At 39.5% G+C, this 24,781-nt stretch overlaps 1 pseudogene; it reads right to left on the reverse strand.

Moving 5' to 3' along the window:
• Nucleotides 1-6,238: 6,238 nt before the first annotated feature.
• LOC110127549 (ribosomal biogenesis factor-like) lies at nt 6,239-6,610 on the reverse strand (annotated as a pseudogene).
• Between the last annotated feature and the right edge of the window lie 18,171 nt (nt 6,611-24,781).

Genomic DNA, 24,781 nt, shown 5'->3' on the forward strand with positions numbered 1-24,781 from the left:
TTTGCAGTGATGCTTCCTAAGGTCCACTTGACTTCACATTCCAGGATATCTGGCTCTAGGTGAATGATCACACCATTGTGATTATCTGGGTCGTGAAGACCTTTAAAACCCATTGGTTAGCTCAAGGTTTGAGAAAAGATAAGTTTGGGTGGAACCAGGTACTTTCATGGTAACACAGAATTTTAAGAGAAAGTGCCTTTTAATTTTGTATAAAGAAGCGGAAAAAATCTAACACTAGTAGTATGAATCCCACTGAATTTAAAATGTACTGAAAACCCCTAATAATGGTAAAAAGTACATTTGCCACATCACCTAAAATACTCTATGTGGTTTATCCAAAATGGGCACATTCTTCTGTGGAACCAGCACATAACCCCTGAAATCAGGAAATCACATGGTTTCCATTTTATAATGTAATCCACAGGCCTACTTCTACTTTCAGCAATTGTCCAAGTGTATGCATGTATCTTTTTTTCCATCCTCATCTAATTTTGGTTTGGAGTGTTACTGAAATTTTCAGTCATTTGGACAACCTTGTGGATTTAAAGCAGTCAAGGTGAATATGTGATCTGGGTGGCCTTTTCTGTATGGACTTTTTCACTAAAGATTTTTGTCATGTTTATTCATGTTATAACATGTATCAATACTGCATTCTTCTTTTCCCATTGTAATTAAAATAGATAACATGCCGTTTACCATGTGAATCATTGTAAGAATACAGTGTTGTGGTATGAACTACCTTCATTTGTGCAGACCAGTCTGGTAACATGTGTGCCTTGTGTGTGCTTTGGAGAAATCCAGGAAATTGAGTCAGTGCTTGAAATGGCCCAGGATATCACCTTAAATACCGTCTTCATCTCAAAACAAAACAGAGACTTCCCTGCTGGTCCAGGGGCTAAGATTCCGCCCTCCCAAAGAAGGGGGCCCAGGTTCAATCTAGATTGCACATGCCACAACCGAGAGTTCGAATGCCGCAGCTAAGTGTCTGGCTTGCCTTAAGGAAAGTCAACCCAGTGCAGCCACATAAACAAAAAAATAAATATTAAAAAAATTAAAACAAGAAAGGAAGGGTGTGGTTGTTGTGCAGATTTATGTCTTAGCCTTTCCTATCAATAGTTTCTCAAGACTGTCTTCCTTCTATCTGGTATAGAGACTTCCTTTGAAGTGGGGATTTCTCTTGTAAATGTGACTCACTGAAGAACCATCTTGACTTGGGTTTCAAAGATGATCATGTGTCCTCTTAAAAAAAGCTTAGCTCCAAATAATTGCTATGCTGAAGAGGTGTATTTTGGGGTAGCATTTACTCCGCCTCACTTGAGATGTATCCGTTTCCTTACACAGTCATCTATGGAAGACATCCTGATATTTGAAAGCTTGAAGCTATCACAAGTAGAGCTGCTGTGTATGATTGCATGATAGTTTTTGTTTGGAGACGTTTTCAAAGCTGTTTTCTAAATACGAGACATGCAATGTTCAATCCTCAGGTGAACCTTGTCTAGCTTTGGGAAAAAACAGCTAAGTTGCTCCGTGGTGTGTGGGATCTTCCTGACTAAGGGGTTGAGGTTGAGTCTCAGATTGTCAGGTGGATTCTTTCCCACTGAGCCACCAAGGAATCCCCTGAGTTGTTTTTTTTTTTTTTTTTTTTTTTTTAGTTTACTGGTTCTAATAGGTGTGCAGTAGTACTTCACTGTAGTTTTAATTTGTAATTTCCTAATGAAATATGATTTATTAGCATTTTTGATATGTTTGTTTACTATCTGTATGTTTTCTTTGGCCGGGTGTTCACATTTATACATCTTTAATGAGGTTGTTTGTTCCAGATTTTTTGGTATTGTTTGAGTACAAGCATTTATCAGATATGTATTTTGTAAATGTATTTCTCTGTTTGTGGCTTGTGTTTAGGTTTTCTGAATAAGATCTTTTACGAGTTTAAATCTTTAATTTTTTAAAGGTCATGTTATAAATTTTATACCCTTTTTTGGATAGACTTTAGTTTTTTTGTTAAAATTCATAAGCAAAACAGGTACTGTAGATACAGCTTCGCATTTTGTCTGTTGAGAAGTTTGAGTGAATTTGGTGTAAATTGTACCGTTTATTTCCATTTTCATTTGATTGCATATGGTTTCCAGTTATTTATGTAACAGGTTTTGGAGATGTCATGGGAAGTCAGTTTCCCCAAGTGAAACTGTGTCCATGAAACATCAGCTGTTTTCCAGAATCCAACAACATATTAAAAAAATCATACTCCATGACCAAGTGGGCTTTATCCCAGGAATGCAAGGATTCTTTAATATCCGCAAATCAATCAATGTAATACACCACATTAACAAATTGAAAGATAAAAACCATATGATTATCTCAATAGATGCAGAAAAAGCCTTTGACAAAATTCAACACCCATTTATGATTAAAACTCTCCAGAAAGCAGGAATAGAAGGAACATACCTCAACATAATAAAAGCTATATACGACAAACCCACAGCAAGCATCACCCTCAATGGTGAAAAATTGAAACCATTTCCCCTGAAATCAGGAACAAGACAAGGGTGCCCACTCTCACCACTAATATTCAACATAGTTTTGGAAGTGCTGGCCACAGCAATCAGGGCAGAAGAAGAAGTAAAAGGAATCCAGATAGGAAAAGAAGAAGTGAAACTCTCGCTGTTTGTAGATGACATGATCCTCTACATAGAAAACCCTAAAGACTCCACCAGAAAATTACTAGAGCTAATCAATGAATACAGTAAAGTTGCAGGATATAAATTAACACACAGAAATCTCTTGCATTCCTATACACTAACAATGAGAAAACAGAAAGAGAAATTAAGGAATCGATACCATTCACCATTGCAACAAAAAGAATAAAATACTTAGGAGTATATCTACCTAAAGAAACAAAAGACCTATACATAGAAAACTATAAAACACTGATGAAAGAAATCAAAGAGGACACAAACAGATGGAGAAATATACCGTGTTCATGGATTGGAAGAATCAATATTGTCAAAATGGCTATTCTACCCAAAGCAATCTATAGATTCAATGCAATCCCTATCAAACTACCAACGGTATTTTTCACAGAACAAGAACAAATAATTTCACAATTTGTATGGAAATACAAAAAACCTCGAATAGCCAAAGTAACCTTGAGAAAGAAGAATGGAACTGGAGGAATCAACCTGCCTGACTTCGGACTATACTACAAAGCCACAGTCATCAAGACAGTATGGTACTGGCACAAAGACAGAAATATAGATCAATGGAACAGAATAGAAAGCCCAGAGATAAATCCACGAACCTATGGTCACCTTATCTTCGACAAAGGAGGCAAGGATATACAATGGAAAAAAGACAACCTCTTTAACAAGTGGTGCTGGGAAAACTGGTCAACCACCTGTAAAAGAATGAAACTAGAACACTTTCTAACACCATACACAAAAATAAACTCAAAATGGATTAAAGATCTAAATGTAAGACCAGAAACTATAAAACTCCTAGAGGAGAACATAGGCAAAACACTCTCTGACATAAATCACAGCAGGATCCTCTATGACCCACATCCCAGAATTTTAGAAATAAAAGCAAAAATAAACAAATGGGACCTAATGAAACTTAAAAGCTTTTGCACAACAAAGGATACTATAAGTAAGGTGAAAAGACAGCCCTCAGATTGGGAGAAAATAATAGCAAATGAAGCAACAGACAAAGGATTAATCTCAAATATATACAAGCAACTCCTCCAGCTCAACTCCAGAAAAATAAATGACCCAATCAAAAAATGGGCCAAAGAACTAAACAGACATTTCTCCAAGGAAGACATACGGATGGCAAAAAAACACATGAAAAGATGCTCAACATCACTCATTATCAGAGAAATGCAAATCAAAACCACAATGAGGTACCATTATACACCAGTCAGGATGGCTGCTATCCAAAAGTCTACAAGCAATAAATGCTGGAGAGGGTGTGGAGAAAAGGGAACCCTCTTACACTGTTGGTGGGAATGCAAATTAGTACAGCCACTATGGAAAACAGTGTGGAGATTCCTTAAAAAGCTGGAAATAGATCTGCCATATGGCCCAGCAATACCACTTCTAGGCATGCACACTGAGGAAACCAGATCTGAAAGAGACACGTGCACCCCAATGTTCATCGCAGCACTGTTTATAATAGCCAGGTCATGGAAGCAACCTAGATGCCCATCAGCAGATGAATGGATGAGGAAGCTGTGGTACATATACACCATGGAATATTACTCAGCCATCAAAAAGAATTCATTTGAATCAGTTCTAATGAGATGGGTGAAACTGGAACCCATTATACAGAGCGAAGTAAGCCAGAAAGATAAAGACCATTACAGTATACTAACACATATATATGGAATCTAGAAAGATGGTAACGATAACCTTATATGCAAAAAAAGAAAAAAGAGACTCAGATGTATAGAACAGACTTGTGGACTCTGTGGGAGAAGGCGAGGGCGGGATGTTTCAAGAGAACAGCATCGAAACATGTATATCTAGGGTGAAACAGATCACCAGCCCAGGTTGGATGCATGAGACAAGTGCTCAGGCCTGGTGCACTGGGAAGACCCAGAGGGATAGGGTGGAGAGGGAGGTGGGAGGGGGGACCAGGATGGGGAATACATGTAAATCCATGGCTAATTCATTTCAATGTATGACAAAAACCACTGCAATGTTGTAAAGTAATTAGCCTCCAACAAATAAAAATAAATAAATAAACAAATAAATAAATAAAAGAAAACATAAAAAAAAAAAAATCAGCTGTTTTCAATCCCTGTTCTGTCTTTGAATTTGACTTGCTTTGCGTTGATTCCACTATCTCATACTAGCGGAATCACAGAATGTTTGTCCTTTTTTGGTCTGGTTTGTTTCACTTAACATAATGACTATAAGATTCATCCACATTCTCAGAAGTACCTACTTCTAAAGGCTGAATCATATTCCACTGTGTGTATACCACAGTTTGTTTATGGAATTGTCTGTCCATGGACACTTGGATTCCTTCTGTTTGTTGGCCAGTGTGAATAATGCTGTTGTGAATATGAGTGTAGAAATATGTTTATTTTTTTCAGCATGTTTTCTCAAATCTTTTGGGTACACAACCTGAATTAGAATTGACATATTATATGGTAATTCCATTTGTTAGTTTTTGAGGAATTTCTTTAATGTCTTGCATAGTGTCTGCACCATTCCACTGTATTTTTTGTATGGTAGAATATTGTTGAAGCTTTTGCTTGTACCCTATTTTGCATATTAATTTGTCCACTGATGGATTGTTGAATGGGTTCTACCTTTGGGCTGTTGTGAATAATGTTGCTATGAATGTTTGTGTACCAGTTGTTGTTTGAACATCTGTTTTCAGTTCATTGATGTCTATATCCAAGAATGGAATTGGTGAAGTAAACAATAAGTATATTTTTATCTTTCTGAGGAAATGCCAAACTATTGTTCATATAGTCTGTAGTATTTTCCATATCCACAAGCAAAGTGTAAGGTTTCCAGTTTTCTACATTGCTGTTAATATTTTTATCTTGATTGTAATCATTTAGTGAATGTGAACAAATCCTGCATTGTGATTTTACACTGTATTTCCATCATTACAGAAAGGAAATATACCTAAGACAATTTTTAACTCAAACCTCAGCATCCTGATTAGTAGGCATAGCTGTTGCCTTACCAAAAACTACTAACAGTTACCCTATATATTAAAAAATAATTAATCCCCAAACTCACTCATCAAAATTCATTAGGATAACACAACCAATTCTACCATGTTAATAAATCCAAGGCCACTACAAATGTATGAAGATTTTGAAGAAATATCTTATAAAACTAACAACAGAATACAATGAATGTCATCAGTATTCTTACATGGAATGGAAACATGGCAATGAAAATGGAGACTCTGTGTTCTTTATTTATTTATTCATGTAGCAAGAAGCCTGCAGTGAGGATATTACACCTTTTTAGAATTATGAACATTAGAAGTAGCTTACTGTTTCTTTAATAACCATGGCATTTATACATTAATCTGTTACAATGAGGCTAAATGTCCTTTTGAGGAGAAACAGTTATGCAATCTTTGTTTTCGGCATTCCTCCCATTGGCACTAAGTCAAAAGAATCAGGAGGATTCTCATCTGCATTTGATTCTTTGCCGTCCGTCTTATCCTCCCATTTTTTTTTTGTATAAATATTAAATTTATTGGTCATCTCGGGGAATTTGATGCATCATTGGTGTATTACAACTGAGCCATTAATCTTGTAGCCTCATCAACATTAACTGGTATGTTTTCATGACACTGCTGAGATATCAGTTGTTTCTGCAGAGGTTCAAGGGAAAGGCCTTTTTAGAAATTTGCCAGTTCCTTCTGTATATCTTTACAAGCTTTATTCACTCTGTTAACTTTTTCATCATTCACAATGTTTATCCTCTTAAGATTTGTGGTAACTGGTTTTGCTTTATTTTTAACCTTCAAGCTTCTCTGGCTGGCTATGTGGAATACATTCCTGGACTTCTGCCCTCTGAGTTTGTTCTTGGCCATTGTCTCTCACCAGGCCTCTGACACCCTCATGTAGCCTCTCAGGTTCCAGGCGATGCCATATACACCTTATCCTCCCATTTTTTAATTGAAGTTTTAGCAGCCAATTACCTACTACTTTGTCATGAAACAGGGTCTAGTAATCCAACAGGGATCCCATCCAGCTATAGCAAAATCCCGTTTCATCCAAATGACGAAGTTAAGCATCCCTTGGTTGCTTTGTTCTGATTAATAGTCTGGTTCCAAATCGGGAAAGGAGTACGTCAAGGCTGTATATTTTCACCCTGCTTATTTAACTTATATGCAGAGTACATCATGCGAAATGCCAGACTGGATGAAGCACAAGCTGGAATCAAGATTGCTGGGAGAAATATCAGTAACCTCAGATATGCAGATGACCCCACCCTTATGGTGGAAAGTGAAGAAGAACCAAAGAACCTCAAGATGAAAATGAAAGAGGAGCATGATAAGGTGTCTTAAAACCCAAGATTCAGAAAACCAAGACCATGACGTCCGGTCCCATAACTTTAGGGCAAATAGATGGGAAAACAGTGGAAACAGTGATAGACTTTATTGTTTGGGCTCCAAAATCACTGCAGATGGTGACTGCAGCCATGAAATTAAAAGACACTTGCTCCTTGGAAGAAAAACTATGACCAACCTAGACAGCATATTAGAAAGCAGAGACATTACTTTGCCAACAAAGGTCCATCTAGTTAAGGCTATGGTTTTTCCAGTAGTGATGTATGGATGTGAGAGTTGGACTATAAAGAAAGCTGAGCACCGAAGAATTGATGCTTTTGAACTGTGATGTTGGAGAAGACACTTGAGAGTCCCTTGGACTGCAAGGAGATCCAACCTGTCCATCCTAAAAGAACTCAATCCTGAATATTCATTGGAAGGACTGATGCTGAAGCTGAAACTCCAATACCTTGGCCACCTGATGTGAAGGACTGATTGATTTGAAAAGACCCTGATGCTGAAAAAGATTGAAGGCGGGAAGAGAAGGGGACGACAGAGGATGGGATGGTTGGATGGCATCACTGACTCAATGGACATAAGTTTGATTAAATTCCGGGAGTTGGTGATGGACAGGGAGGCCTGGTGTGTTGCAGTCCATGGGGTCGCAAAGAGTCGGACACGACTGATTGACTGAACTGAATGGAATAGTGATGTTGACATCTTTTCTTGTGATTATTTGAAAGGGTGTGAGTTATACTTACTTTTGAAATTGGCTTCATTAATGCCTGCCTTGTTTTGAATTCTTTTCCAATGACCACCACTAAGGCATTCCTCCATGCCTTAGGAGGGCAGTTGTTTTTACTTTGTGAAATGAAAATATCTGCTGCCATATTAATAAACAAGAAACGTCACAGCCATCAGCGATTTCTGGCCTCCAAATGTCAATGAGGGCTCCCACATCAAAGCAAGTCCTCTATGACCCACCTTCTAGAGTAACAGAAATAAAAACAAAAGTAAATAAGTGGGATCTGATTAAACTGAAAAGCTTTTGCACAGCAAAGGAAACTATAAGCAAGGTGAAAAGACAGCCCTTAGAATGGGAGAAAATAATAGCAAATGACACAACTGACAAAGTGTTAATTTCCAAAATATACAAGTATCTCATATAGCTCAGTACCAGGAAAACAAGCAACCCAAACAAAAAGTGGGAAAAAGACCTAAACAGACATTTCTCTAAGAAGACTTGCAGAAGGCTAACAAACAAGTGAAAAGCTGCTTAACATTGCTTATTATTAGAGAAACGCAAATCAAAACTACAATGTGATATCATCTCACACCAGTCAGAATGGCCATCATCAAAAAGTCTACAAACAATAAACACTGGAGAGGGTGTGGAGAAAAGGGAACACTCTTGCACTGTGGGTGGGAATGTAAATTGACACAGCCTCTGTGGAACATGGTATGGAGATTCCTTCAAAAGCTAGGAATAAAACCACCATATGACCCAACAGTCCCACTCCTAAGCATATACCCCGAGGAAACCAAAATTGAAAAAGATACATGTATCCTGTTGTTCACTGCAGCACTATTTACAATAGCTAGAACATGGGAGCAACCTAGATGTACATCGACAGATGAATGGAAAAAGAAGTTGTGGTACATATCCACAATGGAATATTACTCTGCCATAAAAAGGAATGCATTTGAGTCAGTTCTAATGAGGTGGATGAACCTAGAACCTGTTATACAGAGTGAAGTAAGTCAGAAAGAGAAAGATTAATATCATATTCTAATGCAGATATAGGGAATCTAGAAAAATGGTACTGAAGAATTTATTTACAGGGCAGTAATGGAGAAACAGACATAGAGAATAGACTTATGGACATGGGGAAAGGGGAGGAGAGGCTGAGATGTATGCCAAGAGTAACATGGAGACTTACATTACTATATGTAAAATAGATCGCCAATGGGAATTTGCTGTAAGGCTCAGGAAACTGAAACAGGGGTTCTGTGTCAACCTAGAGGGGTGGGATGGGGAGGGAGATGGGAGGGAGGTTCAAAAGGGAGGGGAGATATGTATACCTATGGCTGATTCATGTTGCGGTTTGACAAAATTCTGTAAAGCAATTATCCTTCAATTAAAAAATAAATTTTAAAAAAATTGCTCCCACAACTGAGATCCAGCGGATGCTGCCACCCCACACGGTGATTCCTGAGGAGCTGGGAATGAAAGAAGCAAGGTGAAGAAAGAAACAGGATTGGCCCCAGATAGCTGAGGTGCGTAAGAAAGGAATGAATGCAGTGAGCCTAGAGATTTGCATCTTCCCATACATAGAATGCTAAATTCCTTAACTTGATATCTGATCTTTGCTGTTCAGACTGCCTGCTCCCTTTGTTGCAAACTTGCATATAGCCTGATTCCCCCTCCTGCCTCCTTGGAGCAGTTTTCTCAGAGCTACTGAGATGCTGTCTCCCAGGCTTGGAGTTGTAAATATTCCCACCAAGTAAAATAACTTTCTACTTTCAGGTGTGACTATATTTTTCAGTTGGCAACTAACTTGCAGACTTTGAATCCTTGTGAATGTGCCCAGCGACACAGCTCTTCATGGTGTTGTTACAGAAAATGGCCACAAGGTGGCAGCACTTCTTCATGCTGCACTTTTTTTTTTTTGAACTGTAATTTCCTTGTTATTTTCTATTGGAATTTAATTGATTTCTAATGTTGTGCTTGTTTCAGATGTACAGAAACTTGATTCAGTTATATTAATACATAGACGTTTACCTATTCTCTTTTAGTTTCATTTTCACTTATAGATGTGCCGGGAGCCGTTATGGGAGGTCCCGACCGTGAGGAGGTCATGAAGAAAATACCGGGCAGGCAAGGCCGTCTGGGACCCCATCCATGACGAGGTCACGAGGAAAAAACCTGACAGGCAAGGCCGTCTGGGATAAGGGACCCTCCAGGTTGGCCTCGGCCTCTACCCCACCCTGTATCCTCCCCCCTTTTTCTGCTGCTGTTCTTGTTTGCCCTGCTGCGGATTCCTGTGTTGCCTGCCGAGAGCGCTCCTGCTCCTCTTTCACTGAATGAGGACCAACTTAAAACCCTAATTAATAAATCTCCTGGACGCTGCTGCCCTATGAAGGGGCCAGGGATGAAGGAAATGCCTCAATTCAAACATTTTGCTGGCATTCTGGCTTGTGTGATAAATGTGTGATCTCATTGCACAAAATGCTCTTGATTGTTCTAAACATCCTAAACACAGTACGCTAACAAAAGAAACTATTAAGCATAGGCCCCTTCACGGGGTGAGAAAAGCTCCACAAATATGATAACCACAAATGTGCCTAATAGAAAATATTTTAGATAGAGACTAGCTGGCGACTTCTTGCAGGTAATTAGCTTTTAGACTAAGAGCCTGTTTTGCGCCATATCTGCTGTTTCTGCAGTCCTTCGCGTATCTGTTCTGTAAAAATGTAATCCTATCTAGTTCCCATAGAGATGAGCTTATTAGAAAGAAAATAGATTAATTATAAGAAAAACAGGGTCGGCTACTAAAGTTGCTTAAGTCACACCAGGTGCAAGCCATAAAATGTTAGCAGGCCTGAAGGCCAAATGATAAGAAAGACTCTTGTGAACGAAAAAGTATGTGGGTGACATCCAGTTTCTGCTGAAGGTCAAGTTGCTGTAATGTTTTGAGATGACCTGTGTGTAAGCAATAGCACTTCCCCCAAAGATGTTGTTAAGGGTATAAAGGAGCCGTGCAAAAATAAACCTCAGACTCAGCCCCGAGCTTTGTCTCACTCTCTCTCTCATTCGCCAACGCCGTTCATCCTGAGGGTTCCCCTGGATCCTGCTGGGGCTGGACCCACGCATAGATGATCACAGTGTGTTCAATAAACTTCTCTGTGCTATTCGGTAAGTACTTTTTGATCATCTATTTGTTACATATTAATGTGTATATGTTAATTCCAATCCCTTAAATTATCCCACGTGTATCTGGAGGGCAACAGGCACTCCAGGTTCATTGTGGGAGCACACTGCCTGCTACATGCTCCCAGCTCCCTCAGCCCCAGGACACTCCAGCCTTGGGACCCAAGCTAATCAGGCTCCAGGGATGACACCAGCCCGGGTCACTATGTCCTCAGGGAAATAGAGTCAGCATTTCTTTCTTGCTTTTGCTGTTTTTATCTCATCATTTGAACTGGAGTATATAGGTGAATTAGTCTTGTGGGTGGTTTTTTTCCTTCTATCACAACTAGTTTCACTTCTGTTAATACATATTGAGTTTTTTCCATATAGGTTATTATAGAGTGTGGAGTAAGTGTCCTTGTGTTATACAGTGGGTCCTGGTCATTTATTTTATAAGTAATAGTGTGCATATATTAGCCTGAAGCAACTCATTTCTCCATGCCCCACATCTTTATAGCTTGGTGATTAGAAGTTGCTTTTCTAAGTCTGTGAGGCTCTGTCTCTGGGCAAGAAGTTCCATGTTATCCATCTTTAGATTACACCTAGAGGTGATATCATGTTGCTGATACTTGTCTCTTTCTGTGTCCCTTACTTCGCATGGAATGATCATCTCTACTTTCTTTCCTGTGGCCGGCCTTGGCATTATTTCCTACTTTCTTTGTGGTTGAGAAATACTGCATTCTGTACATGTACCACATAGTCTTTATCAATTTAACTGTGCTTCTACAATTAGCTTGATTGCCTGTCTTGGCTATTATACCTTACGGGGTCAAAATCACAGGGTTACCCATCTTTTTTTGAATAGTTTGGCTGTATTCTCAACCCCACCCCAGTTCAACTATGAGACACAAGCCGGCTCAGGCTCCAGGGATGGGATAGCAGCCCAAATCAAGGAGGTTGCAGGGAATAAATTAGGCATTGATTTTTTTTCTTTTTGTTTTCCTTAATCTCATGCTGAAGCTATGTCAGAGTACAGTCAATTTGCAGTTTTGTGCTTGCTGTTAGTGTACAACTGCCTGATTCAGTTATGACATATATATACAGCGTATCTGTTCCTTTTTCAATTCTTTTGCCATAGAGATTATTGCAGAAGCTCAAGCAAAGTTCCACTTGCTGAACATCAGGTTCTTCTTGAGCATTTATGACAGCTACAGTTTTCTGTGTATATACGGAAGGAAGGAAAGAGATAATCCTTTTGGATTATCTATTACAGCTACAGATTTCTGTGTATATGTAAGTCCCTACCTCTGAATTCATCCCTGCCTCCCCCTTTTTTTTAATGGGAACCCTCTGTGTTTAAATTCTCAGAGTCTCTTTTTGGGTTATAACTTAGTTCCTTTGTGTCTCTTTTTAAATTTTTCCTACAAGGGACATCAAAGGCTGTTGTCTTCCTTCCAGAAATCAGTCTGGCTGATTTCACTTAGTGTATGATCCTTCAAGGTCCATCCTCCTAGCGAACAGTGGCATAATTTCATAGTTTCAGTGGTGCTTTTTCATGGCTGAGTAATGGTCCGTTGTCTATATGTAACACATCTTCTTTAACCTTTAATCTGTCAGTGGACATTTCGCAGGTTCTGTTTTGGCTGTTGCAAGTAGAGCTGCAGTGAATGTTGGGCTGCATGTGATTTTATTCAATGATGACTTTCTCAGGATATTGGCCCAGGTGTGGGGATGTCTGATCCTAGTGAAGGAGGAAACAGGCAGAACGGGCTCCATCTTGAAAGCAGGACTCCATCTTGGGCCGGACTGTGGACTTGGAGCTATATGCCCAGTACCTGTGGAAACGACATACAACCTGGAAAACCAGACCCCCCAGATGGAAGAGCTCCAGGGCTCGTACCTAGACTCTCTGTCACCTAAAAGAATACCCTAATTATCTGTGTAACTGGATAGAATCATAAATTCTATTATGCTTATTGGGGTATGACCACAGGCCTATTGATAATTGTCCACTGTTATAGGCTTAAGGCATATGAATCACGGGTTAACTTTGATTGTTTCTTTCTTTTCCTTTGTTCAGACTATTTTCAGAGAATTTGGGGAGGTGGGTTTGAGCACATATACTTAGGGTATATAAGGTTTTCACAAAAACTGGTCGGGGTCCTTGGCTATGAGGAGACTCTGCCTTGGGCCTGCCGGTGTAATAAACCGCACTCCACTATCTGCACTGTCCTCCTGAGTGAGTTTCTTTCAACACTAAGATTGGCTCTCTTAAGAGATTTTTTTTTTCTTAACATTCGGAGGCTGTGCTTTCTAGTGGCTGTTTTCAATGTCTATTTCCACTGAACACGTAGTGGGGTTACCTCACATGGCAGCTCGCTCCTGCATTTATTGTTTGTAGACTTGTGAGGATGGCAGTCTGACTGGTGGGATTTGATTTCACCATTGTTGTTTTGATTGGCATTCCTGCAGCAATTAGGGATGCTGTGCATCTATTCCTGTGATGGAGGCTTGCTTTTTTTTTTTTTTTTTTTTCTTGTTTTCTTTACATTAAAGGGTGTGAGGAAAATTTATTGGCTTCTTGTAACTCTGTTGTGTTTGGAATTTATTTCTGCAACCCCTCACCCTGGGAGTTTTCCTGAGGGCAGCTGTCATTAACAGAAACCCCAGGCCTTGTGAATTAGAGGTGCTGGTCAGCCTCTTTGATCCAGTTGTAGTTACAGGAAATGTTTACAGGCGACTGCACTTTTTAAAGCTCATCTCTGGTTCCCGGGAAAGTCAGCATCCTGGGCTGTGGATTAGAGTGAATTGTACCTGAGCAAACACCTAAGGGCTTGTGTTCACTATTTTTCCCCCGTAACGCATCACACACACACACACACACACACACACACACACGCCCTGGACTAATTCCTACTGGGTCCACAGAACCCTGCTGGGTGTGCTCAGGTGCCTAGGAGGCTACACTCCAGATAGAAGGCTTGAGCTGGAATGCTCAGCACCAGGGCATGTGCAGGGTTCGTAATATTTGCTCCCAAGTCCCTGGAGGCCTGCATCCTGCTGGGGAATCTGGTCTGAGCCAGAACATAGCAGACAGTAGATGTTGAAAAAAGGTTCAATGAAGGGCACCCTGTCAGGTTGTGTCAAACTCACCCTAGTCTAGCAGTGGAATCTAAGCCTGACAGGGAAGTTGGGAAGAATAAAGTAGGCACTGCTTCTTTTTCCTTCTCTTTAACATCATGCCGATGTTATGTTGCAGTATAGTTGATTTGCAATGTTCTGATTGTTGTCGTATATAGCCACCTGATTCAGGTATAACATATCTATGAGATATGTCTACTCTTTTTTTGGGTTTTTTGCCACAGAAGGTCAAACAGAGTGGTGAGAATCAGGTCCTGGTGGATTATGTATCTCAGATATAGTTTTCTGTGTATACAAAGAGGGAAGGTAGGAGATAATTTCTGTGGATTCTCTCCTAGAGATACAGATTTCTGTGTATAGGTTAGAGGTACAGATTCCCATGTATATTGGGAAAAGAAGGAAGGGAGAAAGGAAGAGGATAATCCTTGGGGATTGTCGATTATACATACAGGAATATTATCTACAGCCCTTGAAGAACATAGGTCCTTGACTTTGTTTAACTGCTAAGTTACTGTTTTGTCTTCTTTGACAGCCTTTCTTTTCTTTCTCCATGTTCTCACTTCTCTTGTTAAATGTGCTCTGTGGAACTCAGAGAAGCCTGGGAGTCTAAAGGTTTTCTATAGACAGGAGGCAGACAGAGGCCATGCTCTGTTTTCCCTTAAAATTTGAATATTTTTTGGATTAATGAATTAACCAATGCTTTGTAGGATCTTCTCCTCTTGTTTTATTCCAGCCTCTTCCCAGGAAGGTCAACAGTGATTAAAGGACATGGTAGGGACTTCCCTGGTGGTCCAGTGGCAAATAGTCTGCTCTTACAATGCAGGGGACCCAGGTTCATTCCCTGATCAGAGAACTAGATCCCACATGCCACACCTAGAATAGCCCTTGTGCTAGACTGGCCCCAGCCAAATATTATGATAAATAAATTACAAATATAAAAAACAAAAATTTTTAATTAAAAATAAAATATTTGGTAAAACCCATGTGTAGCCATTCTTGCAAGTCCTTATTCAGAGAACACATGGCCATGCTACGTGTCTGAAGACAGGATCCCATGACAGTTAGAGAGATGTCACCAGACAGGCCGTGCCTCTGATACCAGAACTACGAGAGGCAGTGTTCTTGGTAAACAGGCAGGATTTGTGCTTGCTGAGTTCATTCACTTGTTTTAATCTTTCCTTGAATGTATGTCTGTGCTTGAAACAGAGCAGGACCCCGTTGTCCTAGGCCCCCCTCCCCCACCATGCCCTCCACCTGCCTTTTGTCTGTGGAAAGTTTCAGTTAAAAAGTAAGTTTAATCAGAGAAATGAGAAATGCTGACATAAAGGAAAACAATCAAAGGAGACTAAACAATAATAATGCTGTCATTAAGCATTGTCAAGGACCTTTAGTTCTTTCTCTAGGTCTGTAGATAATATTCTGAGCCACATCCTGTGAGCTGTCTTATAGATACCAAAACGCCAGGTGGAGAAGTTAACTACATGATGACTGGACTGTACCCAGGACGTGAGCTGCCACAGTTCAGAGAACTGGCCACAAAGAAATGGGAACAAACTGACCCTGGAACTGAAGATTAACTGTACTTAAAGCAAGAAGATGCTGGTCAGACCCTGATGACCAATTTCAAGATGACTGTCAGAGCTGACTGTGCTGTTTGCATGTAGCCCATCTCCCCTGTTCTCACCCCCTACCCACCCTGTGTCTATAAAAGCTCTCACCCCCTACATGTCAGTGGTGGGAATGGCCTTTGGACAGATGTCCACTACTCTGCTCCTCGCAGTTGGCAGCATCTAAAATAAAGCACACTTTTCCTTTCTGCCAACCTGGCCTGTTTATTGGCTTTAGAGCAGCGAGCAGCCAGACCTCATGTACTCTTTCACTAACATGCTGATTAACAACTGTTTTAATAAATAAATAGTTACTGGTTTAGGTTTATTTTACTGTTAACTATCAGTGGGCTTACACATTCTGATACAAGCTTTATGCAAGCAGAAAAATTTCTTGTTACTAATATGAACAGTATTGCTTCTATTAGTTAATTCGGTTCAGTTCAGTCAGTCGTGTCCGACTCTTTGCGACCCCATGGACTGCAACACACCAGGCCTCCCTGTCCATCACCAACTCCTGGAGTTACTTAAACTCATGTTCATCGAGTCGGTGATGCCATCCAACCATCTCATCCTCTGTCATCCCCTTCTCCTCCTGCCCTCAGTCTTTCCCAGCATCAGGGTGTCTTCAAATGAGTCAGTTCTTCGCATCAGGTGGCCAAAGTATTGGAGCTTCAGCTTTAGCATCAGTCCTTCCAATGAATATTCAGGACTGATTTCCTTTAGGATGGACTGGTTGGATCTCCTTGCAGTCCAAGGGACTCTCAAGAGTGTTCTCCAACACCACAGTTCAAAAGCATCAATTTTTTGGTGCTCAGCTTTCTTGATGGTCCAACTCTCACATCCATCCATCATTACTGGAAAAACCATAGCTTTGACTAGACAGACCTTTGTTGGCAAAGTAATGTCTCTGCTTTTTAATAGGCTTTCTAGGTTGATCATAACTTTTCTTCCAAGGATCGAGTGTCTTTTAATTTCATGACTGCAGTCACCATCTGAAGTGATTTTGGAGCCCAAAAAAATGTCTGTCACTGTTTCCATTGTTTCCCCATCTATCTGCCATGAAGTGATGCCATGATTGTAGTTTTTTCAGTGTTGAGTTTCAAGCCAGCCTTTTCACTTTCCTCTTTCCTTTTTATCAAGAGGCTCTTTAGATCCTCTTTGCTTTCTGCCCTAAGGGTGGTGTCATCTGCATATCTGAGGTTATTGATATTTCTCACAGCAATCTTGATTTCTGCTTATGCTTCCTCCAGCCTGGCATGTAAGTTCAATAAGCAGAGTGACAATATACGGCCTTGACTACTCCCTTCCCAGTTTGGAACATTGAGGTGCATGTATCTTTTTGAATTACATTTTTCTCCAGATATATGCCCAGGAGTGGGATTGCTGAATCATATGGCGACTCTGTACTTAGTTTTTAAAGAAACCTCCATACTGTTCTCCACAGTGGCTGTCCCTACTTACATCCCCATCAACAGTGTAGGATGGTTCCCTTTTCTCCAGACTCTCCAGCATTTATTGTTTGTAGACTTTTTGATGGTAGCTATCCTGATTCGTGTGAAATAATACCTCAATGTAGTTTTTCTACATTTCTCTAATAATTAGTGATGTGGAGCATCCTTTCATGTGCTTTTTGGTCATCTGTAGGTATTCTTTAGAGAAAAGTCTATTTAGATCTTACACTCATTTTTTGATTGGGTTGTTTGTATTTTGATATTTAGCTTGAGCTGTTTGAATATTTTGGAGATTAATCCCTCGTCAGTTCTATCGTTTCCCAATACTGTCCCTATTCTGTGGGTTTTCTTCTGTCTTATGAATACCTGAACTGTGCAGAAACTTTTTAAGTTTAAATAGATCCCATTTGCTTATTTTTGTTTTTAGTACATTACTCTTAAAAGCTGGGTCAGAGATACTGCTGTATGTCAGAGAGTGTTCTGCCTATGTTCTTTAAGTTTTGTAGGGTCCTTATATTTAGGTCTTTAATCCATTTGGAGTTTATTTTTTGTATGGTGTTAGGGAGTGTTCTAATTTCATTATTATGCATGGAGCTGCCCAGTTTTATCAGCACCACTTATTGAAGAGGCTGTCTTTTCTCCATCTATAGTCTTTTTTTTCCCATCTATTTTTATTAGTTGGAGGCTAATTACAATATTCTAGTGGTTTTTGTCATACATTGACATGAATCAGCCATGGATTTACATGTATTCCCCATCCCGATCCCCCCTCCCACCTCCCTCTCCACCCGATCCCTCTGGGTCTTCCCAGTGCACCAGGCCCGAGCACTTGTCTCATGCACCCAGCCTGGGCTGGTGATCTGTTTCACCCTAGATAACATACATGTTTCGATGCTGTTCTCTTGAAACATCCCACCCTCGCCTTCTCCCATAGAGTCCAAAATTCTGTTCTGTACATGTGTCTCTTTTTGTTTTGCATATAGGGTTATCGTTACCATCTTTCTAAATTCCATATATATGCATTAGTATATTGTATTGGTCCTTATCTTTCTGGCTTATTTCACTCCGTATAATGAGCTCCAGTTTCATCCATCTCATTAGAACTGATTCAAATGAATTCTTTTTAACAGCTGAGCAATATTCCATGGTGTATATGTACCACAGCTTCCTTATCCATTTGTCTGCTGATGGGCATCTAGGTTGCTTCCATGTCCTGGCTATTATAAACAGTGCTGCGATGAACATTGGGGTGCACGTGTCTCTTTCAGATCTGGTTTCCTCGGTGTATGCCCAGAAGTGGGATTGCTGGGTCATATGGCAGTTCTAATTCCAGTTTTGTAAGAAATCTCCACACTGTTCTCCATAGCGGCTGTACTAGTTTGCATTCCCATCATCTATAATCTTAACTCCTTTGTCCTAGATTACTTGACCATAGGTGCATTGGTTTCTCTTTGGACTTTGTATTTTGTTCCATTGATATATGCAATATATTTCTGTTTTTCTTCCAGTACCAGTACCAGTGTCTTGATTACTTTAGCTTGTAATATAGTCTGAAGTCAGGGAACCTGATTCAAGAGCTCTTGCTCTTCTTTCTCGAGATTGTCTGTCTATTTGGGGTCTTTTATTCCCAAAATTTTTCGTTCTTGTTCTGTGAAAAACACCATTGTTAAGGTGATGCATTCAATCTGCAGATTGCTTTGGGTAGTATAGTTATTTTGACAGCAGGAAACAATTTGTTCAAAGTGGTTCTAGAAAAGGCCAGCATCTTAAACAAACCATTCATATAGTCTGTCCGTGACCCTTTCTTTTGTTTCATTTTATTGTGATGTGGGTCAAAATGAGAAGCAGACAGGAAAATGGTTGCCTCTCCTGGCATGTGGTAATATTATGGAATATGAAAATGTAAGTCAAACAGACACATTCCAGTAAAACAGCACCTAACAGAGCTGGCTGGGAACTTGTGTGTGCGCCCTCGCGCTTCTGAGAAAGATTACACAAGAAAGAATGAAACATATTTCAAAAAAAAAAAGGTAAAGTAAAAAGATTGTAGAAAAACCTATAAAAAGAATTAAAAAGTTGGAGACGAAAGAGAAAGGAGAGCTCCAGGGAACAAGAGACCCGGGAATGTGGATGAAAGTACTGACATGGGAACTCCAGGAGGTAAGATCCTATTCCTCTATTTCTTGCAGTTCTAATAATAGTAATTGAATGTCAGATGAATATTGTACAAGTAGAGGACAAGAAAAAATACACCAAATTATCTGGAGTTAATTCAGCGGGATTCTTCACTTCATGGGACTCTATAGTTTTTATATATATATTTTACACATCTCTTATCTACTGTATCTTTGTTTACATATTATATATATATTATGTTTACATATAATATACATATATATAAATAACAATGTCAAGGGGTAAGTTTTGAATTTTCAGTGATGCCAAACAGAGAGTTGCAGGAATTTAGGAGTTGCATGGATGTGAGCTAGTGTGGTCGGGAGAGGACAGCTCTGGGAGGGGCTGGGACATGGCCTGGGCCCTGATTGATGGGGAGTAAACAGGATATTTGATGTGAACAGAAATCGCTTCCGATAATAGCTGTTAAGCAAGGACGTTATGAACATCCATAAACCTACAGTAAAGATGCAGAGTGGCAAAGCATGGCCAGGGATTAAAAGAATAGTCTTGTTAACGACCTTCAGAGGAGTTAAGAAAGGACGAGAAGCTTGAAGTTCCAGATTCAGGAACATCATCTCCTTGCTTTTTCAGTGTTCTAGTGCCAACTGTGCTATTTTTTTTTTAAAGAACAATAAGTTGGTAAATGGTAGGAAAGCTTGACATATTTATTCTATATATCCTGTTTTTCACAGATCCATATTTACTTCGTAGAGCTGCTTTGAAAAGTTAAAATTGTCTACACATGAAGGTCGTAGACAGCGTCTTAAGAGCATGAGGACAATTTGAAACCAAAGGAGGAAGATTAGTATAATTAAAAGTTGGATTAATAAAGGGAGCTCTATTCCTCAAGACTTATGCTTAGACACTTTATTTTTAGCTATATTTTGCCTATCTCATTACCTGAAGGAAATTTTAACTAGTTCCTTTGATTTCCTTACTCAGCTCTTCTTCCCAGCATCCTATTTAAGCACTGAAAACAAAATATTTAGGCTGATTTTGTGAGGAGTTCTCACTGAGCATGTAGAGAAGGGGTGTTACTGCATCACATGACACGTGGTGGGGAAGGAGACCTACTCTGCAACCAGCTTGTTGGTGTTTCCCTTTGTGGCTGATTTTGCTTTAACCTGTTTCTGTTGGAGCGCAGCCTGTCAGCAGCACTGTGACAGCGTCAGCTGCACCGCTAAGGGCCGCAGCCGTTCTCCGCAGCACCGTTTACAGCAGACGTGACATGGACACAACCTGAACCTCTGTCCACAGAGGAGTGAGTGAAGGTGTGATACATACACACAATGGAGTACACTCAGCCACAATAAAGAACAAATAACGCCATTTGCAGCAACATGATGGACCTAGAGATTATCATACTAAGTCCGAGAAAGACAAATACCATTATTGATATCATTCATACATAGAATCTCATCTAAAAAATGATACAAATGAATTGTCTACAAAACAGAAATAGACTCACGGATTTAAAAAACAAATTTAGGACTACCAAAGGGGAAATGTGGTTGGGGAGGGATAATTAGGAGCCTGGGATTAGCATACACACACTAAGACACATAAAATAAGTAGCAAGGAACTCAATATTCTGTAATAATCTATATGGGAAAAGAATCTGAAAAAGAATGGATATATGTATGTATAACTAAATCATTTTGCTGTACATTTGAAACTAACACAGCATTGTAAATCAGCTATACTCCAATCAAATTTTAAAAAAAATTCTTTTTTAAAAGTAGGTTCTTCTAAATTAGAATTCAAGGCCAAAATGACATCTGAAAAGTCCCAGATATTTGGGAACTGATGTACAAGCAATCAAAGATTTAGAATTGACTGAAAATGAAACATTAAAATTTGTGGGGCTAGAAAGCAGTACTTGGGGGAAATTAACAGCACTACGTAACTGGATTATAAAACAGGTCTCAGATCAGTGACTTCAGCTTCCACCACAGAAAAAGAGCAAATTAAACCTAGAGTAAGCAGAAGAAAAGCAATACTGAACACTACTGTAGGAGTTAAGGAATAGAACAGGGGTTGGCAAACTCCATGCTCTGGGTGAAAGCCAGCCCCATGGCCTGCTTTCGTGCTACAGCTGAGCTCTGAGAGCTGTAACAGACTGCGTGGACTGCAGTCCATGATAAAGTTTACTGGCCCTAATAAACTAAAAGACACAAACTATATGATCATCTCAACAGATACAGAAAATTAAAAGACAAATTCCAACATCCATTCCTGATTAAAAAAAAATCTCAAGAGAACCAGGAATAGAAGGGAACTTTCTTAACCAGATAATGGGCATCTACAAAAAACTCAGAACTAAATTATACTTAATGGTAAAAGACTGAGTGCTTGCCAACTAAGATCAGGAACAAGATAGGGACTTCTGTTCAGACCACTTTGATTCAATACTCTCCAGAAGGTTCTAAGCAGGGCAATTGGGCAGGAAATAAAAGGCATACAGATTAGAAAGGGAGGAGTAAAACTTTTAATTCCAGAAAACATGACCATGGTGTAGAAGACTACGTATAATTTACAAAAGAGCTATTAGAACTAATAAGTGAGTTTAGCAAGGATCCAGGACACAAGTTAGATATCAATTGTATTTTTATTTATAAACTATTAGAATTTGAAATTTACAATGCCATTTACAACAGCATCAAAACTATGAAATGCTGGCAAGACATATGATAGGCTTGTATACTGAAAACTAAAGTATTACTGAGAGAAAAGGAAGACAAAAATAACTGGGCTGTTTGTGGGCTGAAAAGTTCAATATTGTTAGGATGTGAATTCTCCCCAAATTGATACACAGATTCAGTGTAGTTCCAATAAAAAATACTAGCAGGTCTGTTTTTGGTAGAAATTGACAAGCTGATCCTAAATTTCATAAGAAAAGCAAAGGACTTAGCACAGCCAAGACAAATAAGAAAAAGCAGAAATTTGGAGCAAATCAAATAGAGATAATACGATTTCTACAACTATTCCAACCAGTGACCTCAACTTCCACCTTGAATAACTAGAAAAAGAAGAGCAAATTAAATCCAAAGGAAGCAGACAGAAGGAAACTATGATTACTTTCGAGGTCAAGGAAAGGAACAGGGGTGGGTGAACTCCATGCTGAGGGTGCAGCCCAGCCCCATGGGGTATTTTGTGAAGAGTGTGCTTGGCACAGCAAACCATTCATTAGTGCTTTATGAGGAAAAAGGTACTGGAGGAGTTGAATATCCATATTATCCCCCCCAACCCTTGCTGTGACCTTGGACCCACACCTTGCACCATATAAAAAATTGAGTCAAAATGGATCATAGACTTAAGTGTAGAACCTAAAAGTGTAACACTTCTACATAAAGTAAGAAAAGTTTTGAGACCATTGGCTGGAAAAAAAATTTCTTACCTATGACTCCAAAAACAGAAAAAAATACAAATGAATAAATTTGTAAGACAAGTCAAGCCAAGCCACAAAGTGGGAGAGTATTTTGCAAAACACATGGCTCATAAAGCACTTATATCCAGAACACATAAAGAATTCCCCAAACTCAATGAGACAGCAACCTAGTTGCTTAACAAACGGGCAACGATTTAGACAAACCAGCAAAAGATACACAGATTCAAAATAATTAAATCAAATAATTAAAATGCAAAGATACTCAACAGCATTAGTATTCAGTTGAGTTGCTCAGTCATGTCTGACTCTTTGCAACCCCATGGACTGCAGCACGCCAGGCCTCCCTGTCCATCACCAACTCCCGGAGCTTACTCAAACTCATACCCTTGAGTTGGTGATGCCATCCAACCATCTCATCCTCTGTCATCCCCTTCTCCTCCCACCTTCATTCTTTCCCAGCATCAGGGTCTCTTCAAATGAGTCAGTTCTTCTCATCAGGTGGCCAAAGTATTGGAGTTTCAGCTTCAGCATCAGTCCTTCCAATGAATAGTCAGGACTGATTTCCTTTAGGATGGCCTGGTTGGATCTCCTTGCAGTCCAAGGGACTCTCAAGTGTCTTCTCCAATACCACAGTTCAAAAGCATCAATCTTTTGGCACTCAGCTTTATTTATAGTCCAACTCTCACATCCATACATTACTGGAAAAACCATAGCTTTGACTAGACGGACCTTTGTTGGCAAAGTAATGTCTCTGCTTTTTAATATGCTGTCTAGCTTTTCTTCCAAGGAGCAAGCATCTTTTAATTTCATGGCTGCAGTCACCACCATCTGCAGTGATTTTGGAGCCCCCAAAAATAGTCTGTCACTGTTTCCATGGTTTCCCCATCTATTTGCCATGAAGTGTTGGGACTGGATGCCATGATCTTAGTTTTCTGAACCTTGACTTTTAAGCCAACTTTTTCACTCTCCTCTTCCACTTTCATCAAGAGGCTCTTTAGTTCTTCTTTGCTTTCTGCCATAAGGGTGGTGTCATCTGCATATGAGGTTATTGATATTTCTCCCATCAATCTTGATTCTAGCTTGTACTTCTTCCAGACTAGTGTTTCTCATGATGTACTCTGCATGTAAGTTTATATAAGCAGGGTGACAATATATAGTCTTGATGTACTTCTTTCCAGATTTGGAACCAGTCCCCGTTGTTCCATGTCCAGTTCTAACTGTTGCTTCCTGACCTGCATACAGATTTCTCAGGAGGCAGGTCAGGTGGTCTGGTATTCCCATCTCTTTATTTTGATTTTAATACAAATTAAAATCTCAGTGAGACAGCACTACACTCTGATTAGAATGGGTAAAATTTAAAAGGCTAATCATACCAAGTATTGGAGTGGATGTAGAAGAACTCGAACTCATACACTGCTGGTGTGAATGCAAATGCACAACCACCTTGGAGGAGTTTGGAAGTTTCTTCAAAAGTTAAAATCACACCTACATGAAGACCCAGCCATTTTACTCCTAGTTATCTGCCCAAAGGAAAAGAAATACGCATCTGTAACAGACTTGTACATCAACGTTCCTGGCATCTTTTCTGTAACAGCCCCAACTGGAAATAACATACTGTTGGCTAAGAAGGTGAGGGGGAGTGACTCTCATAATTTCTGGTGTAGTACAAATCCCATCAAACTTACAATTATCCTACACACCAAGCTGTGTATGTGTAAAATGATGTATGTACAAGGTTACCCATATAGCTCTGTCTATAACAGCAAAAGGATGGAAACTGTTCAAGTGTCTCTCAATTAGGGAAATACATTAAAAAAAAAAAAAAGATACTAAACGCCCTATATTAGTTTGCAGGGGCTGCCAAAACAGAATATTACAAGGGTGACTGAAACAAAAAAATTTTCTTACAATTCTGGAGGCTAGAAATCCAAGATCAAACTTATCAGCAGGTTTGTTTTTCCTGAGGCCTCTGTCTTTGACTTTGTAGATGACTACCTTCTTTGTTACTGCATTTTGTGCTAGATGAAAACATCGTTTTTCTAAAGTTACAAAACAGAATGAATTCAACTCATCCTAA

Source organism: Odocoileus virginianus, chromosome 9 (assembly GCF_023699985.2).
Source record: "Odocoileus virginianus isolate 20LAN1187 ecotype Illinois chromosome 9, Ovbor_1.2, whole genome shotgun sequence".
Classification (NCBI taxonomy): Eukaryota; Metazoa; Chordata; class Mammalia; order Artiodactyla; family Cervidae; genus Odocoileus; species Odocoileus virginianus.